This window comes from Cibotium barometz, chromosome 58 (genome assembly GCF_041138505.1).
Source record: "Cibotium barometz isolate CiBa-2024 chromosome 58, ASM4113850v1, whole genome shotgun sequence".
Classification (NCBI taxonomy): Eukaryota; Viridiplantae; Streptophyta; class Polypodiopsida; order Cyatheales; family Cibotiaceae; genus Cibotium; species Cibotium barometz.
In genome coordinates this window covers 37,256,769-37,263,577 of record NC_141103.1, presented here as the reverse complement: position 1 = coordinate 37,263,577, position 6,809 = coordinate 37,256,769, and the positions used below count along the sequence as shown (strand labels likewise).

At 36.1% G+C, this 6,809-nt stretch overlaps 1 long non-coding RNA gene across 1 annotated transcript; it reads left to right on the top strand.

The window, feature by feature from the left end:
• The first annotated feature begins 5,284 nt into the window (after window positions 1-5,284).
• LOC147606235 (uncharacterized) lies at window positions 5,285-6,382 on the top strand. The gene is made up of 2 exons (XR_015265091.1): window positions 5,285-5,727; window positions 6,173-6,382. It is a non-coding gene; the product is annotated as an uncharacterized LOC147606235 (long non-coding RNA).
• The last annotated feature ends 427 nt before the right edge of the window (window positions 6,383-6,809 follow it).

Below are 6,809 nucleotides of genomic sequence, written 5' to 3'. Positions count from 1 at the left end.
TTTTTTTGTGAAATCGGATGTTATGCCTTGATGGAAAGGCTTCCCCCTTCTCTTCATTGTGAATTCAGCCCTTCTTTATCCAAGATGTGTAATCAAATAAATAGAGTTAAACTTTTCGTATTGTTTACTCTTAAAAAAAAACAAGAATTGATTAGATTAGAGTGCTAAATTCATCTTGGGGTAAATTTAAGTAGATTTAGAATGTAAAAATTGAGAAATGGTCAGCCATACAATTGTAACTGTGCCTTCAGTAGTATAAATTTGTAATGGAAATCCAAACAATGGCTGTTGGTGGTTGTTAGCTAGTTCTCAATCAATCAAGTGTGTATTGTGTATATCTATATCTGTCTCTACTCTTTCTTGTTCATGTGGTAATACATAAGCACCAATTTAATATCTTGTAAATGGTCTTTTTTTCTTGTATGATTCAAGTGATACTTTGCTTTTTGCTTTTTTCTTTGTATTTGGTCGACACTACACTGGTGTATGCTGCGCGCATAACCAAAGAACCCTTAATAGGCTATCGGATAGCCGGTCACCCGATAACAACCACAAAGGTATGATGATAGTGTAGCTTGAAAATTTTCATCCTCAGATTTTACAAAACTTCCATGGGTTTTTGTTGAAGTTCTATTTGCTATTTTCATTATGAAATCTGTTCATTCTAAGGCAAGTTTTTTCCATTTTTCTCTTAGTGATAATATTAACTCCCATTTCCTCCATCTAGGATTACTCTCATAATGGAATTGGTCTCATTGCTTTCATAATGGCCCTTGGTCTCATTGCTCTCATAATAGCAACCTAGCTAGTTCACTACAATTTGGATGCATCTAGGAAGACTACCATTCTCCCTTGGTTAGAGAAAACCTTTAGAGACCTTTAGTGTCATGCTATGGTGTGTCCTAACTTGGAAAAACCTTGGTTTAGAAGAACCTTCTACCAATTCTTTAACATCTTCCCATAGTGTAGGGGCCCTTCCACCAGCCCTATTGGCATGTTAATCTATGATGATAGAAATTCCATAAGAGTAGCCATATCGTTTGGTCTCTTTGTGACACTATCTTCTATGTAATCCTCTAGAAAGAAGGAACTTGGGAAGATCAAAGAAGTAGAATTGGTTGATCAAAGAAGTGGAATTGGATGATTGAATAAAGTGGAATCCGAAAAACATAAAAATGGAATCGGTCGATCACAAAAAGTGAAATCGGTCGATCACAAAAAGTGGAATTAGGGGCGATCACAAAAAGTGAAATCACTAAAGATGGATTGCTAAGGTTAAATCACTACTACGATCTGACTTTTGGAATCCCTAGCAATTACAAAACTAGGAATCGTCGATCAAAAAGTGGAATCAAGCAATCATAAAAAGTGAAATCGCCAAAGTTGAATCATTAATTGAAGAAACCCACAACTTAATAGTTGAATCGACGGATTGTAAACTTGAAAATGATTACAAGATTGAGCGATTGTATATGAAAATGATTGCAAACATGAGCGATTCCATAGTCTAACTATAGATGAAAACAATTATAGATTTGGTGATTACAAAATCAGGTGATTGTATCTACCATGCATGTAGGTGAAAACAATTATAGATGTGGGTGATTACAAAATCAGGTGATTATATCTACCACACATGTAGGTGATTATAGATGAAAAAAATTATAGATTTGGGTGATTACAAAATCAGGTGATTGTATCTACCACGCATGTAGGCAAAGTGTTGGGGAGAAGTCAAGTCAAATTTTTCGGATAACTATGCTGTGTACTGACTATTAGGCTGTGAACCGATTGTATAGAGCTAAATCCTTTGTAACACTATTTGTGAGCCAAAGTTGGAAACTCTTCCTTCACTATTGGGAGATAAAGTGCCTAGAAAGCTATCAAAGCTTCAATGGAAACTTGAAGAAGGAAGCTTCAAGTAGCAACACCACTACTATTAGTGATAAGAAACCAAAAAGAATAAGCTATAGAAAGCTTGGAAGCTTAAGCACACTGAAGATTGAGCCAGCAATCTAAGCTATGAAAAGCTTTCTCTGATACCACTGTTAGCTCACAGAATGCAACTAGACTCTCACACAAACAATGCTCAAAGACAAAAACATAGAGGTGTAGAGTATGAGAGAGATTGGCAAGCTCAAAGGAGAGAGATGAAGCTCTTTACAAATACAAATGAGCAGTAAAACTAAAATGTGAATGAGATTGCCTAATATATACTAGCTAAGGTACTCATTCACACCTGGATGGCCATGGGGAAAAAACCAATGAGACAAAATGACCCATGGCATAAGTACATAGCCTCATAGTGTAGCACTACCATATATCTAACAAAGCTCATCGAAAAGATATACTCACCTTCTGCTTGTTGTTTATAGTGAAGGCATAAATTTCAATAATTTATTCCTTCATTTATGTAAAATCTTCCAATGTTATTAGGTATAAATTTTTTAATGCTTATATTATTATTTATAATCATGTCTGTTAAATTATTAAAATATTACCAAAAATTTCACCAATGTATCATTATTATGGATATGGGTTCCTTTGAGCTGCTTAGGACTAATTGTTTTTTTTGTATGTGGGTTCCTTCAAGCTACTTAGGCCTAAAATTTTTTGAGACAAGATTTCACACCATCTAACAAGTATTGGTAATTATGATTTATGACCCAAGAGGGCTATAGAACCGTGAATTTAAAGGTGAAAAATCCAAATCTAGTTTTTTTTTTACTAAGAGGTATTACACACAAAAATGGAGGTTAACTATAAGGTGAGTAAAAATGTTGAGAATTATACTTTAAAAGATAACAAGAAAAGATTTTTACAATTGCAAATTTAAGGGGTGCAAGATTTTCTAGTCAATTTATAAATAATATTTTTTCATCACATGTTTGAAGGTGTGGTTTTTGAAATTTTTATGATATTTATGATTTTTTATTATTAGAGTCCAAGACCTTAAAGTTGGACTACTGAGGGTGTGGCCCCTAGCCTAATCACCTACTAGTGCTTAAATGACCACCTCTTAAAAAAAATAAAATCGTACGGCTACCTTGCAAATAGTGAGGAATTTTTGTGGTGTAAAATGACTATTATGAGTTTCTTTTCTCATCCTCGTGAATGCCTAAATTTACATTTTAAAGGTTTTGGACATCATGGTTTTGAAATTAAAGGTTTTTTTAACTTCTTACTAGGGAATTTTGACCTTTTTATCTATGTCAAAAACTTGAAATCTTGCATACATAAGATTTTTGTATTTGTTGTAAAAAAAAGTTATGAATGAAGATTGGCTATAAGTTAGATTTCTTGGCTAGTAATTTTCACATGATTAAAAGAAGGGAGCATTAACATTGAAGGGAATCTTATTAAGCATTCAAAGTCTTTGCATGCATTCTCTTGTTATATTCTTTTAATAGAAGAAGTATACTAATCTCAACAATGATGTTGAAGAACTTGAAGGTATCTATTTATTCAAAGAATTAAGCTAGTGTACCTATACATAAAGAGTCCCTGAAAAGGCTTAACCGTGATTGGCTAATGTGGGTGTCTATAAACTTCTTGGTGATCCAAATGTGTGGAAAAGGCAGTTACAAAATAAAGTGTTCACACTCGTTCTACAAAAGCAGATGATTGAAAGCTAAAAACAAAATCTTTTTTCAATCATTTGAACTAATGATTGAATGTTAGAGAAACAATAAAGGAGAAAAAAATATTGTAAGTCATTAGTCATGATGTTTAATGCAAAGTGTTTTATTAAAATAATAATAGTTTAATGGGGCATAACCTCGTACAATTTTAGATTATGGCATGTTGTAGTGTAAATTAAAATGGAAATCCTTGAAACATAAATAATGAACATCTTTTTTTTTTGGTTTTGCAAAACATTACCAATTGTGTTTTAAGTTTGTTCAAGAAGTGTGTATGCAAAGAAGCTGCTCCAAAAGGTTTGGAAGAGTAGACTTTATTCTACACATAAATGGAGCGTGATCCCTGATGACATGCAGAACTACACGTACGTGCATTTAGATAACTTCATTGAATTGGTGACTTTTAAGACCAAATTAAGTAAAGAATTGTGAACGTTTTTATGTTGCACATCGAGTATGTGTATTACATGGTATGCATTAGGTGAAATATGGACTCTCATTTTTGCCCCTTACGGATTTCCACACCTCCTCTCTCTAGAAAAATGGGCTCATGGTGAAATTTTTACAAATCAAATCAAAAGTTGGGGGAGACTGCACATTTGGAATCTACTCATCAAGAGACCTTTCCAGTGATATATAGCATGATGGGAAATTTTGATTATTCAAGAAGTCCCCATCATGCTATATATCACATGATGGGGAGTTCTTGAATAATCAAAATTTTCCATCATGCTATACATCATTGGAAAGGTCTCAATGAGTAGATTCCAAATGTGTAGTCTACGCCAACTTTTGATTTGATTCGCAAAAATTTCATCATGAGCCCATTTTTGTAGAGAGAGGAAGTGTGGAAAGCCTTAAGTCTTAGGGGCAAATTCGCCCTAATGTGTATTCTATACCTTGGCATGCATGTAAAGAGCACTTGCAACCAACCCTTTGCATTAAGTTAAGAGATAGAAGTGTGTAGTGTGTACAACATCAATCATAAGGTGTGTGTATCGTACCTTGGCATGCATGCAAAGAGCACCTATACTACCAATGCTTTACATTGAGTTAAGGTAGAAGAAGTGTGTAGAGTGTGTGCCACATGTTGCAATTGTTATTTTACTAAGCTTTTAACCGTTATCAAGGTTTGGGGAAGAAAATGTGAATCTTTTTTTTCTTAAACAATGAGAGAGAGGGTAGTAAAGTTAGAATGCCATCATCATTCAATATGGGTACGGAGTAGATTAGAACCCAACATGTGAGGGTGCGCTACAAGTGGGCAATAAAAATGCAGACCTTAGTGTGAGTAGGCTCACCCATAGTTGCCTGTTGACAGAAAAGGATGGGAAACTGCATTTTTTTGATGGCTTAGAATTATTTCTTAAATCCAAAAAAAACACCCATATGACGAAGAAGAAGAAGAAGAAGAAGAAACAAAAGGTGCATATGACGCTCGTAACTATTAAAAAAGAAAAAGAAAAAGAAGAAGAAGAAGAAGAAAGAAAAGGTGCATATGACGCTCGTAACTATTGCCGCTTCATCTAAGAAAAAGAAATTTTGGAGGTGTTAAGAAGTCCTTTTAGTGAAGGTAAGAGCCGAAGTACGAAGGAGGGTAAAAAACATCAGTATGCAGGACGAAGGTGAGTGGTGTCGACACGGAAAAGAGAGCCACATTCATAGGAGCCTTAGAAGTCACTTTTCAAAAGGAAGCTGTGCTCCACCTGCAGCCTGCCACCACCACAGATCATACTTGTCACGTGGCCTAATAAGGCAGCTGTGCTCCACCTGCCCCTTCAGCTTCCTTTCTCAACATCTGCATCATCAACTCAGAGCTGCTCTGCTCTGCGTGAGGAGGAGGAGGAGGAGGAGGAGGATGAATGCCCGCCGCCACCACCATGAATGCTCTGCTGCGGCCTCAGTAGTTGGCGTGATGGTGAGCTCCTCAGAGAATGGCTCAACTTCCATTAGCATCCGCACGCCAATGAAGCCTGGGCTCGTGTCCAGATGCCTGCGCCTTCTACAAGACAGCGGCTTGGACGTTGTTGCCCTTTGCCTCTCCTCCCACGTCCGCGACACGTACATGCAATCCATTGATGCACGGGTAAGCAGGATGCAAAGGTCGTCTACTACCACATGCTCCTCCGCTCTTCTTTAATTTTGTTTCTGCTGCTGCTGCTGCTGCTCCTCAATGAGATTCTTCCTTTCTTTAATCGAATCCCCCTTATCTAGCTAGGACTAGAGGGGCCTTCTCGCACTACTAGAAGAATTGTTTCCTTAAACTATCCACCCAAAAAAAAAAAAAAAAAAAACCAAAACCCTTCAAGTATATGCATAACACTATCCAGTCAAGTCAGTCTTTCCATAGCCTCACACTTATATAAAGTATTGCGCCTAGAACTACTTTTATGGACTATAGCTCCTTCTTTCTATTCATTAATTTGCTTCTATCCTTTCAATATTTCCAATGCCACTGCCTCCCTCTATGTTCTTCTTTTTACAACCTCAAGCAAGGCGTATAACTAGCAAAGTGGCTCTTTTTTCTCCAGGGTGAGATCGGAGGTGGCGGATTGGAAGCATTAAAGACAAGGTTGGATGCCTTAATCTTTGAGGAGTTTGGTGGATTAGCACCACTGAGCTAGTCTTTTAAAATAAGATGGGTCATTGGGGAATTTTAAAAAGATGTACACTATGGTAGACCTAGGCATGCTCTTGTTTCGTGTAACTCTTTTAAGTTTGCAAATATTCAATTTCCTTTACGTGAAAATGTTTATCATTTCATATTGTTAATGTAAATGCAATGGGGCAAAGGTCTACGGGGGACGTGATTTGACTATAAATTTTGACCACATGATAAACTTGGTTTCAAATGTGTTATCTAGATAGATAGTGTAAAGAAAATACATATTACTCAATGCTAGTAGTGACTAATTGGGTAATCTAAAGATATTACGCTATCGTAGACCAAGGCATGCTCCCGTTTCGTTTAACTCTTTGAGAATTTTCAATTTCCTTCATATGGAAACGTTATCATTTCATATTTTTTAATGTAAATGCAATGGAGCAAAGGTCTATGGGACATGATTGGAGTGTAAAATTTGACCACATATGACAAGCTTGGTTTCAAATGTGTTCATAACATATATAGTGTCCCACTCCTTGAGCAGTTCTTTAGGAAATATCCAA